Source organism: Panicum virgatum, chromosome 5N (assembly GCF_016808335.1).
Source record: "Panicum virgatum strain AP13 chromosome 5N, P.virgatum_v5, whole genome shotgun sequence".
In the NCBI taxonomy this organism is placed as follows: Eukaryota; Viridiplantae; Streptophyta; class Magnoliopsida; order Poales; family Poaceae; genus Panicum; species Panicum virgatum.
The window spans coordinates 24,911,174-24,924,230 of NC_053149.1; the positions used below are offsets into that span (position 1 = coordinate 24,911,174).

General features: G+C 40.8%; 1 long non-coding RNA gene and 1 pseudogene across 2 annotated transcripts; one reads left to right on the forward strand and one right to left on the reverse strand.

Moving 5' to 3' along the window:
- Positions 1 to 1,452: 1,452 nt before the first annotated feature.
- LOC120674369 lies at positions 1,453 to 4,478 on the reverse strand. 2 transcript variants are annotated; one of them, XR_005675069.1, is made up of 3 exons: positions 3,604 to 4,476; positions 2,100 to 2,202; positions 1,453 to 1,846 (listed from the first exon to the last, which is right to left on the reverse strand). It is a non-coding gene; the product is annotated as an uncharacterized LOC120674369 (long non-coding RNA). The 2 variants fall into 2 exon arrangements; XR_005675068.1 differs by having other exon boundaries at positions 1,453 to 2,202; positions 3,604 to 4,478.
- A 1,331-nt stretch (positions 4,479 to 5,809) lies between these two features.
- Positions 5,810 to 10,607, forward strand: LOC120674436 (annotated as a pseudogene).
- The last annotated feature ends 2,450 nt before the right edge of the window (positions 10,608 to 13,057 follow it).

Sequence of the window (13,057 nt, forward strand, 5' to 3'; positions counted from 1 at the left end):
TCGCACATTAAGCTTTCATTGTTTAAATAAATTTGTGGAAGAAAGGACATGGGCAAAATGTAAACCAGTTTGCGGAAACAAATTTAGGGAAGTAACAATAAAGATCATTAAATCGATTTATCTGCACCACCTCGACTGGAATGTATAGTAAATAATATAATATAAGGGAGGATTATGTCCTCCTGGGTCCCATCGTATCTAAGGTTACTGTTGAAAGGGAGTTTGTCACAAATACAGGGCCTGCACACAAGCACAACACAAGACATCACAAGTAGTTTGTGGTCGACGTGACCACACTGGCCCTCGTTGTTTTCTGATTTATACGAGTACTTTGCGCGCCCTTGTTTTTCCCCAAAAAATAACTAAATTCAAGAAATATTTGTTTATAATAGACTGGTAAATATGCAGTATTTTTTTCTTTGAAAATAGAAGATTAACTATTAAAATACATACATGCAGGCAATAGTATGGAAGCTAACATCTATTTGTTTTTTACCATACGAATCTATTAGCAGAAACACATTGTTATAAAATAGTTCTTTATAAATATTTTATTGCTCAGTGGCATATAGTTACAGAGTCACTACACTTAAACATTCTATTGGTCATTGACAAATTGAGCCAAAAATCTTTTGGATCCTCTTGTTGCTTTCACACAGCAAGAGCTGGATAAGATCTCCTACAGGAAATTTCAGTATCAATTCAGCTGATATTTATGAAATAGGAACCAGAATAATCTTGGTACTTATTTGTGGTAGAGTTAATTCTGTTAATATTCTAGGATGTGACATGATTCTGCTTCTGTTTTCTGGCATCAAATAGTGGAAGCACATTGCTCCTTGATCTAAAATTAAGAAGTATACTATGCTGCGTAGAAATTTTCTGGCAGCATTTGAATCGAAAAGTTGCTTGCAAGCATTCCAAGCCTTATAAACCATTGAAGTGCAATATAAAGCATAGGGCATTAGCAATTGCAGTATAAAGGAGTTTTTGGCTCCTAAACTAAAAGATCCTCGCAGGCTTGGTACAGACAACCAAAGTATAATAGTCTATATTGTTGTTGGTGAAAGCAAGGTGGCTAATAACCTCCTCTATAAGTAAATATGTAGAAGATGGGCTATTTTCTTCCTGAATGCCATTTGTTGGGTAGGGCCTTTGCAGTTATTTTAGTAATATAATGATAGTATTATTAGCTTTATAAAGTCATATCTCCACACATGAGACGTGAAACAATTTATGGAAAATCATGGATAGTAAATAATCATCCATTATTAGCAGCTCCTTAAATATGTAAGATAAATCTGGGAGAAGCGAATCAATGACAAAAAAAAAACTAAAGGGAGCAAATGAATGCCTAATAATTTCTGTAGTCTGAAATATGACTGCACTGAGATTTGTAACCAGATAAGCTCGTAACAGGCCTCAGTTTGTGCAAAACAGCCCAGGCAACAGTTGCAGCCTAAGTATTGAGGATCCAATTAGAGGATGTAGTACAAGCATTAAGGAGTACAAATGTAACCCAATATTACAACGAAACATAAGAGTTACTGGTTAGGAGTTCTATCACTTGCAGTTGTATTAATATTTACACATGATATCTGCTAAGAATAGCTATCCGAATTTATAGTAAAAAGAGGAATCAATCATAAATTAGCTTGCCTTGTTGCAAATACGACAAAAAAAGGTATTCTAGGTTGAAATTGCACTTTTATAATGAAGAAGAGATAAAAATGGATGTAGTCTAATTTTTGTATCTTCTCAATTACAATAAGTGATGCTCTTGCTTACTTCATGTCATAAACCACAACCAGTGTTGTCGATATGATAAGTCACGTTGCAACTTAAGCTGCACATACCAAGTGAGAATAAGATGTGACAATAAGAAAACAAAACTCATAGTTTACAGAAATTGTTGGTTGTTGGTTTCTACGTAGCATTGCTTTGATTACTGGCATCATTCTTTAAAAAAAGATTCATAAATAGTTTAAAATTGTTCGAAGTTGACTCTGTTCTACACTAAATTAAATAGCATATAACAAAATAATAATCTGTAACTGCTTCCAAAGTAATGAAAAGATGAGAGGGGGAAACTTATGTACTTTATCATCTGCGATGAGAAGGATAAAGTGCACCAACTTCACCATATTCCATTTGGTCGGTTATATTCCAATAGTCCATATCAAAGGAAAATATGCTGAAAACCTGCACCAAAATGGAAAATAATCAGACTGCATTTAGAAACTACTATTTTAAACTTTTGTAACTACTTCGGATATGATCATAAGAAACTGCCGTGTAAGTCTAAACTGGGGCTTCTGTTTCGTATATGAAATTTTGTTTTAGCCAATTAGAGTATGTGGTAGAACAGCAATTGACAAATTTTGCTTCAGCCAGTTAGAGTCTGTGGTAGAACAGCAATCGACAACATGTAGATGCATTTGTCAAAAGAACATTTTCCCTGTTATGCAATTTTCACAAATTGGTCAACATTCAGAGCAATTGCTTGGAGCTAAACTGAAAATACAATTTCGTCAACAGGAACAATCAGATATTTAAATTTCAATAGGATTGCTAAAAAGTGGTCTTCATTCAGTGATATTTCAGGTGGAACCTCACCAGTCAAGGTCCATATCATGTTCCCTGACTTAAAAAGGTCAATCATTTTGCCTAGAACAAAATTTGTATAGAAAAATGACCCTACAAAGTAACTCTCCACTCAATCCCACTTGCATTGGTAATGGAAGGTTAACCAGACTTTGATTGAGGTTGTGAATCCTTTTAGCTTAAGTTGAGCATAAGATACAGGAAAAAGATCCATTAAGATAAAGTGGGAACATGTCATGCATATGTGAGTATATTACATAATGGATATAAGATGGACATAGCAACAGATTGTTTAGGAGCTTGGAATATTCAACAACAGCTTGGAACATAGCAACATATTATTTTTGGACATATAAATACATTTTTTTCATTTTAAAGTTTCATTTCAATTCTTTAGGAGCTTGGAATATTCAACAACAGTGTATCAGTAATAAGAATCCAATGGCGCAGGTAGGAAACCTGCTTGCTTAGATGCCTATGTTCTCTTTCATCATAATAAATTTATCTCCAACATCAAAGGACATGGTACCCACAGTCCAACCCTATTGGAGGTGCATACGTGAGGCAGCATGTTTAATGTTCATACTTTTGGCTATAAGATAAATATTCAGATATTCAGATGTCACGAATATTTTGAGTACCAATCAATTCTAAACATACAGAACTATCAGATCATCTCAAAATAGCATTAAATGTGAACCTTGCTTAACACGGGCAACACATGAATAGCAAGAACCTATTTCAGGAGGAAGTAAATATGCAGTGTTACTGAGATGCCATCTCTCTAGACATAATTTTTCGATAATAATAGCTGCTAATGCAAAGGTAGGTCAAGATCTGCAAGGTAGTCAAAAGAAACTGAAAGGGAGCAAATTAACAACTAAATCCTGCACTTCAAATACCAAATTTTGAAATTCGACAGCAATTACATAGTAGTACACAGGTGAACTATCTGTGAAGTTAGACAAAGGGAATATGAAACAAATGTCCAGGGATTACCTATATAGTAGTGCAGCCTTAAGATTCCTTCCGTAAAAGGCTAATAACCACGCCGCAGCATTGAATTGGAGCGGCAACGGAAAAGGAATTAGCACCTAGCAAGAAGGAGAACACTAAATATGCGCAATCAACTCACCCTAGCAGGAAGAGAGGAGGAGCAAATAATCCATTGATCAGTTTGACCTCCTAATTGAGGAGCATAGCGGTTAGCAATGAGGGGAGCGTGTGCAGGGCGGTGCCCGCCGCGGGCTTGTCGGCACAGAAGTGCGGACGACGCCCTTCTTGCGGTGAGGAGGGCGTCGTCGCAGTGGAGGGGGGGAGGGGGGGGGGGGGGGGAGGAAGGTCGCCAGCAACGGAGATCTGACTTGAGCGGATTGCCGGAGGAGAGGCGCAGGAGGTGGACCACGCGGCGGCGGCGGCCGGGGCGTGGGTGGGGCAAGGGTGAAGTCAGTCACGTGGAAGTCGGCGATGGAGGCCGGCGCAACGGTAGGTGAGGAGATGGGGAGTCGCGGCCATCTAAGGTGCGCGAGGGCCGGCGCACTGCAGCCCCAGCTACGTGCGCGAGCCGGTGCTCCGCCGCCGCTACCGGCGTGCGCCGGCGTGCGCGGGCCTGCGAAGCACCGCTGCCAGCGCTGGCCAGATCTGTGGGAAAACAAGAGAGAGGTGTGTCGGCTACAGGTGCGGTCGCCTCCTGGTGTGCTGGGCCGGTTATGGTTGAAGGCGAGGGCCGTCGCGGCCACGAGCCTCCTAGCTGTCGAGCCGCAGGAGCTGCCTGTCCGTCGCCGCCGGCATCGCCATGGTGGCCGCCGCCTTTCCTTCGACGGGTGGAGCGTCAGGACTGCTGGAGGTTTCGAGATTTTTTTCTTTACAACAGTAGGTGAACTAGCAGGGACAATAGCCACCGTAAGATGTAGATCAGACGGACTAAATCTTTTTTTGCTATCGTGGATAGTCTGGCTGTCCGTTCAGCGGTGCGCAAATGACATATAGAAATGTACCTGATACAGCCATACAGGGTTATACAGTGCTCGTGAGATCCTAGCGCTAGTAACAATGAACCAATACGTCTAGCCTGGACGCAATAAGTTTCTAATAGCAAAGATTAATGCTAATGCATTCTCTAATCATATTATACCCAAAGAGAGGTAAGGCGAGCCCCACTGTCTTATCGTCTAGGTTGGCTAAGGCGGACTAAGGCGGACTAAGGTGACACTATAATGTATTTGTGACTAGCAAATTTAACTGTACATTGCTATAGAACTTATATGTATTTTCACACTATAATGCTTTCAGCTTCACGTAATATATTATTCATGCATAACCTTTTTATGATATTATATGGACAATAAAAGATAAATAATTATAGTCGTTTGATTTTACACGATGATTAACAGATTGAGATATACCTTTCTTCTCTTCGTGATGGTCATCTAAAGAAAACATACAAGTTATCAAAATATGACCAATACATTATTTAAAAATAAACATTTATGAAAGCATACTATACTAAACGATAGCACTCTCCGTTATAATTGTGCAAATGCAAGAATAGAAAAAAAATGGAGGTAAGATGTAGAGATATGAGCTTCTAAATGGAGAAAGGGCTTACATATAAATGGAGAAAAAGGCTTCTAAATGGTGGGAATAATAGAGCTATGAGCATGCATCTGCGGGAAGTGGCAGTTGACTCCTTTGATGGTCGTGTTTTTTGTTTGCACCAGTTTTACAGTGGTTTTCCTTCGGTCCTAAACCTTGAGCATCGGTTTTCATGGTTTCTATCCGGTTAACCGCAACTTTTCTGCTGCTGTGTTTGGACGGGAAAACATTATTTGCTTTAGAAATGGGTAGAGATAGAGATAAAATAATAACATATTGTGGTAGTAAAACAAATATTTAATAAAGTTACCATCGGAACAAGATGGGTTACCGGTGTTGCTTTAATATTCCCGCATGCATTTACCTCCTACCTCTTTAGAGATCCAACTTTGCGGAGACCCAACCGTACCCATGGAGAGGTCCCGGCCCAAATAAACCTTCGCCTCCCTCCCTCCTATTTAATTCCCATCTCGATCGCCAACGCCAGAGCCCTAAACCCCTCGGCTCGCGTCGACGCACACGTCGCCTCTCGACTTCTTCTTCCTCCCATCGCCTGCTCCCCTTCCTTGGCTTCCTCCTCAGGCGAAGGCAATCCGGCGGGGGCGGCATCATGACGCAAATCCGCGAGCCGGTCCTCCTCGAGGTGGGGTTGAAACAAATGGTCGCCGGCATCAACAAGCTAAAGCGCATCCTCGCCGACGAGCCCGGCGTCGCCTTCAAGCCCGAGGAGTACATTAAGCTCTACACGTACGAGATCTCTCCTGTTGGTCCGGCCTGGTTGTTTAGTTTTTTTAGGGTTCTTTCAATATGATCATCCCTTCCGATCTTGTCGGCCGGCGTCCATGCATGCGACCTGCTGATTGACTGCCTCGTCGTTGTGGCCGGCAGGACGATATACGACATGTGCACGCAGAAGGCGCCGCACGACTACTCGCAGGAGCTCTACGAGAGGTACAAGATGGTCTTGGACGAATACATCACAAACACCGGTCCGTGATTAATTACTAGCTAGTTCCTCCCTCTTCTCTTCGGTCGATCAGTTTTACTCGTTGGGAAGCTGTTGATTTCTCGCCGTACGTGCTTTCAGATTGCATCTCTTGTCAATTTGTTATATACATAAAATGTGCATGGTTGGTTGGTTGGTTCATTATGCTGTAACTGCTCGAGTTTAGATTGAATGAAGGGTCTTCCAAGAAATTTTAGAATTTGGGTTTCAATTCGTTAGCCATTCAGGATTTGATATCCTGATCCACGTGTCGTCAATGACTCAAATGGACCCCACATGTCAGTGTGATATATGTGTCAAATCCTGAAAAGCTTACGAATTGGAACAAAAATTCTGATTTAGTGGTGGAAGTTCAGAATCAGATCCATCGTGCATGGTCCTGGGTTTTCGGGATCGACGGTTCAAGATCATTGACCGTGTCGTATGCTGAAGTTTATTTTGTGCGCGTATAGGTGTTGCCCTCCCTGAGGGAGAAGCACGGCGAGTTCCTGCTTAGGGAACTGGTGCTCAGGTGGAAAAACCATAAGGTAATGGTCAAGTGGCTAAGCAGGTTCTTCAACTACCTTGACCGTTACTACATTTCACGGAGGTCACTTCTGAAGCTCAAAGCAGTTGGCTGGAGGTCCTTCGAAACTCTGGTAATCTGTTCGTCCGGCATATGGTTGAGTTTTTACATGTGTACTGCATCTGAAGAAGCTTATCAATTTCTTGCTTGAGTTGTCAATATCTTGGTTTTCATGCTTTTGGTAACAGGTCTACGGCGAGCTCAAAGCAACAGTGACATCGATTGTGATTGCCATGGTTAGCCTTGTACTTTATATGCTCCTAATTTTTTCTGTATTTCACAGAGATGGCATTGCAATCATTTTTATTCTTGTGGAATTTCTCGGTTTGACAGATAGGAAAGGGATGGCCAGATTATAGACCGTACTCTTGTCAAGAATGTTCTTGATACCTATATTGAACTTGGCCAGGATCTAACAGCAGATCATGATCGACCCAGGCCCGATTCCGGGTCAAAGCTTTACAGCGAGGACTTTCAAGATGCATTTCGTCAGGGTACAGTAGATTATTATTCTAAGAAGGCCCAAACCTGGATCGTGGAGGATACTTGCCCTGAGTACATGCTTAAGGTAACTCATAAGGGGCTCTCGAAAATTCCATTCCATGGTGCAAGGACATCTTCTGACTCTCTGTTCCATAGGCTGAGGAGTGCTTACAAAAAGAGAAGGAACGAGTTGCACATTATTTACATTCATCTACTGAACCGACGCTAATGGAGGTTTGTGTCAGGCTGTTAGTTATTGGTCTCACTTTGATGATTACATTGAATGGTTCTTCTAACCAGATAAACAAGTGCAGTAAATTTCTCTGACTCTGAAATTAGTACATCTTTCTAACATTGCTTCCAGGCTGCACAAGAAGAATTGCTAGCTAAGCACATCGACCGAATCCTGAAGAAAGAGAATTCTGGCTGCAAAGTTTTACTTTGTGATGAAAAGGTTTGTTAGATGGAAACTCATGTCTATACATGCCAAGAACTCATGGACGGCAAGTTTACTGAAAACTTTCAGTATATATTTGTCACTGCAGGTTGAAGATCTGTCAAGGATGTTTAGGCTGTTCTCTAGGATTATAGATGGTCTGCCTCCAGTATCTAAAACATTCCAGGAGGTATTGTATTACTCACACTGCTGTATTGCATTGCACTTTTGATCAAGCTCCATTTTTTTAATAAGTTCACTTCTCTGCAGCATGTCAACGAAGTAGGCATGTCATTGTTGAAACAAGCTGTAGATGCTGCCACCAGCAAGAAGGTGATTCGTCTTGTGTTTTCAGTCATTGCCTGCTGTCTTTTCTATTCACTTAGCATTGTAACTACAATTCACAAGTTGAAAATTTTCTGGGTGATTTTTGTACCATATTTAAAATGTTCTGGGTGATGTGTTTTCTACCATAACTCCTTTTCTTGAATTATCTATGCATTGTTCAGATGAAACCATTTCACATGGATTTCATGATGCCAAGAATCCAAAGCCTTTCATAAATTTTTCATAGACATAATAGTAAATTCTGTTTCCTTCTGTGAAATTTCATTATGTGATGAACGAAGTTTGTTTAAACTTACTGTTAGTAGGATCATTATTTCTTTCCCAGTTAATAAATATTTGTGTCAACTTGTATTGTAGTCATTTTTTCCAATTGAAGTTGATTTAATCCTGTTACTTTTCATTTGTATACTGATTGTTGTCATAACTTTTATAATCACACTCTCATAAATCTTTTATTTTCCATATGTGCAGAACGAGAAAAAGGATGTAGTGAGTGCGCTGGAGCTGGTAAGCATTTTACATACCTCTATGTGCTGGCAGATTGTCCCTTTTTTTTGTTTCTAAAATTTCACTGCTTATTACAGGACTATGTGCGGAAAATCATAGATCTCCATGACAAATACATGGCACACGTCCTCAATTGTTTCCAGAGCCATACACTATTTCACAAGGTTAGCTGGCTCAAATATATCTATTATCATACAATGTCTGCCTCTCCTGCTAACACTAATTGTTCCCAGGCACTTAAGGAGGCCTTTGAAGTTGTTTGTAGTAAAAATGTTGCTGGCTGCACCAGTGCCGAATTGTTCGCATCTTATTGCGATAGTATTCTTAGAAAAGGCGGAATCGAAAGACTTAGTGATGAAGCAATTGAAGAGAACCTTGATAAGGCATGTTTACTGCAAAACTATTTGAACACTAGAGTTTATATGCTCATTTTCTCATCCTTCTAAACTTATTGCCAGGTTGTGAAGCTTCTGACATACATCAGTGATAAGGATCTATTTATTGAGTTTCATAGGTTTGTGGTTTTTATTGTCTTTGATGTTAAATTATTTGCAGGATATTACATATAGTTGAAGCTTGATACATCTTACATTTTTTAATTTACTGCACAGGAAGAAGCTAGGGAGGAGATTGCTCTTCGATAAGAGTGGCAATGATGAACAAGAGAGAAGCTTGCTTTCCAAGCTAAAGCAGCATTTTGGAGGGCAGTTTACTTCAAAAATGGAGGGCATGCTAACTGATATTTGTGTTGCAAAAGAAAATCAAACAAAATATGATGAGTACATCAGCACGAACCCAGAGTTGCATCCTTCGGTAGATCTGAGTGTTCAGGTTTTGACCACAGGATTTTGGCCAACATACAAAAGAAGTGATATAAATCTTCCTTCAGAGATGGTATGCCAATCAGTTCCTTGATCATTTCTACTGCTGGGCTCTTTTTGTTCAATTACTTGAGCTCAACTGTATTTCCAGGTTAAATGCGTAGAGGCGTTCAAGGAGTTTTATCAATCATTCAAGAAGCACAGAAAGATTAACTGGATTTTTTCCTTGGGAAATTGCAACATCGTTGGGAAGTTCGATGTGAAACCCATTGAGCTCATTCTTACAACTTATCAGGTGCATTTCAAATAACAGAACAAGTCCACAGTTTTGCGTGCGCCTTAACTCCATTTTGCCAATCTCCACATTGCCAGGGGGCACTACTGTTGCTATTCAACGAAGCTGAGAAACTAAGTTTCTCTGAGATCGCAACGCAACTAAATCTTTCCGAAGATGATACGGCACGTGTGCTCCATTCTCTCTCATGTGGGAAGTACAAGATTCTCAACAAAGAGCCATGTAGCAGAACGATCTCCCCAAATGACATCTTTGAGTTCAACCGCAAGTTTACTGATAAGATGCGGAGGATAAAGGTGCTATTTATAGTTTCAAACTGCAATGCTTTCTTTGCTCTGGATCTGTTGCTTCTTCTGGAGACCTGACAATAAATGTATTTTGCAGGTGCAACTTCCTCCATCCGACGAGAAGAAAAAGGTCATTGATGATGTCAACAAGGACAGGAGGTTTGCAATTGACGCATCTCTGGTGCGTATCATGAAGAGCCGCAAGATCATGACCCATCAGAATCTCGTTGCGGCGTGTGTGGAACAGCTCAGCCGCATGTTCAAGGTACTTACACTATTCTGTTTCTATCACATTTGTGTGATCTGTTTGTTTTGTTTGTACAATCGTTCATGCTTATCTCTTGACTTTCTTTTCTGAGAAAATACTATGATGTATTGACACTGGGTTGTTTCTCTCTGCTGCAGCCTGACATCAAAATGATCAAGAGAAGGATTGAGGACCTTATCACGAGAGAATACCAGGAGCGCGATGTAGATGATGCCAACTCGTACCAATACTTGGCTTGATTGGTCGATGCTGACTGACTGCTGCTAGCCTCACGGCAGTGTTTCCACTTGTACATTTTTTTGAATCTGGATAGCTTAGGTTGGGATATACAGTGGAAATGTGGAATTATTCATGCTGTTTATTATATGGTTATGGTTACTTCTGATTTGTTTCGAAATATGTTTGATTTCTCTACTATTTTTCTTTGATATTCTCGTCATCGCTTTAATCATAATCATGATGCATGCTGTGTGGTCCGATCAAGCAATTAACCAACCGTATTGAATAATATCTTCTCGTCAGAGAAGACATGAAGTATGTTAAGCTCTGGGGTAGTTTTTGGTGCGTACATCTTGGAGGCATCTCCAGGCTTCGTAATAGTGAATGGTAAAGTCTAAATGGAGAGGCCTCTCCATTTAGTCATAAAAGGAGAGTTCTCAAACTTCCACTGTATTGGATATCTTTGAAGAGACAATGCAAGCTAGCACTTCCTTGCCATGTGCACTTTTCTTTGATTGCAGTAGTCAAATGGGTTTGATGTGATCTTCAGGTCTGAATCCCGAAATTAACTATTGATATTCATTGAGGCAACTTAAGGTAGTTGAAGTTAAATCCGAAAAGATTGGTGAAACCGTTCTGAGAATCCTGAGGATCGTAAGTACAATTTCTATATTTTTTCTAGCTAGTGAATGTTTACAGGGCTCAAGCTGTTTCATGATATATCTTGCCCATTCTTGTACTTCACTTCCTGTGATGTTGAACGAAAACAAGGTCAGCCTAATGGATCCAAAATTCAGTGTTGATTTAGGTCAAACTTTCAAAATAGAGTTCCGTGCTTTTATAGAATGTTAAACTCTTGAGCGTTGGAAAAAAAAGGTACTGGCGTGACATGTGACCGAGGTTGAAATCCAGTACACTAAAAGGGGCGTAACTTCATTCAGTTACTAGCGCGACATGTGACATGCAGCTACTTCAGTTAAAAAGGATTTCATCGTAAATGCCAGTTGATTTGTTCTCTTGTTGTAAGAAACATGGTCTCATTAAGCAATAGTTCATAACTTTGGTGATTGTATGACAACATAATCATGGGACTAACAAGTGTGTCAAGTGAATGTTATTAGGTTCTAAGGATGAAGTACAAAACCCTAGCAAAACAAGAAGTGAAGAAAGAACTCAAAGAAATGTAGAATTGTTTGCGTCAAGTGAATATTATTAGGTTCTAAGGATGAAGTACAAAACCCTAGCAAAACAAGAAGTGAAGAAAGAACTCAAAGAAATGCAGAATTGTTCAGCAGGATCTACAGAGTCGGTTAAACCGACGGCATGAAAGGTGCACGCATTGGTGTATTGACCGGTGCAACGCCGGATAGTCACAAGAAACAATAGTATGGCCGGTTTAACTGACAGGGTGAAAATTGAGAGCATTGGTGCAATACTCCGTGCAACACTGATTCAAGTGAAGAAATCCAAGACACACCGGTTCAACCGATGTGTTGGTTACAAGCGTTGGTGCAATGGTGATGCCATTGTCCAGAGAGCCTGTTAGGGGTGCTGCAGAAGCCCTTCAACCACTGCTTAAACCAATGGTACAAATAAAGAGGTGTCGGTGCATCTATGTTGGTATTGTCCAAAGAGCATGTCAAGCGGCCAGGAGCAAAGTCTTCAACAATGTTTGAACTGACAGTGCGTCCGTTCATTGCATCGGTGCATCCACGTCAGCAGCAGGCGGCTGTTAGAAGTCCAACTGCTAGTAACAGATTGTGAGTAACCGGTTAAACCGACCGACTTGGCCAGTTGAACCAACACTATGTGCATTTTTGGCATAACGGCTAGCAATGGCTCCTCTGAGTAGTTGAGCTATATAAGGGCTTTACCCCGAGTCTTTTGAGGTAGCTGGACTATTGGGTAACCCCATACACACCAGAAAACATCTTTAAGCCACCTTTGAGCTTAGTGATCACATATATAGGTTTTAGCACAATTTTATGAGTGTTGGTGCTAGCTTAGCTCTTGCGAGAGTGAGAGAGCAAGGTGTTGTTGTCTTGTGTGCTGGGTTTGAGTGAAACTCAAGCTTGTATCTTTGTGATCTGGCTCCTTGGAGTCTTAAACTCATCGGCACGTCTTCGACCCTCTGGTTTGGTGTGGAGCGGCGTCAACATTTTTGTACGGGGGACGTGGAGACCCCAATCCTTCATGGAGAAGCTCCTCAGTGAAAAGCGGGATCAAGTTGACCGGAACTTGGTGTGAGCTTTGGTGGCCTAGCCTTTGTGGCAATTCAAGGTTCCTCGGAAGAGATTTGATTGCCGAGAAGCCACACTCTTAGTGAGTTCTTGAACAACATGCACTAAGGGTGTCTTAGTGCCCACCGTTACCACGTGATACATCATTGCGTCAAGGGTTCGCTTCCCTTCATCCCCTTTTTACGTTTCCATGTTTCATACTTGATACTTGTGTGCTTTTACTTTTTTAGAGTAGCATCAATCTAGGATTGGTATAGGTTGCAAAACTTATTTTGGGATGGGGGGTTTCACACTAGATGAAGTGTAGTTGCATATCCAGATAGCATGTTTTAGTTTATATTTTGTGGAAACTAGTTTAAGCCATAGGTAAGGTTTTTAAGTTT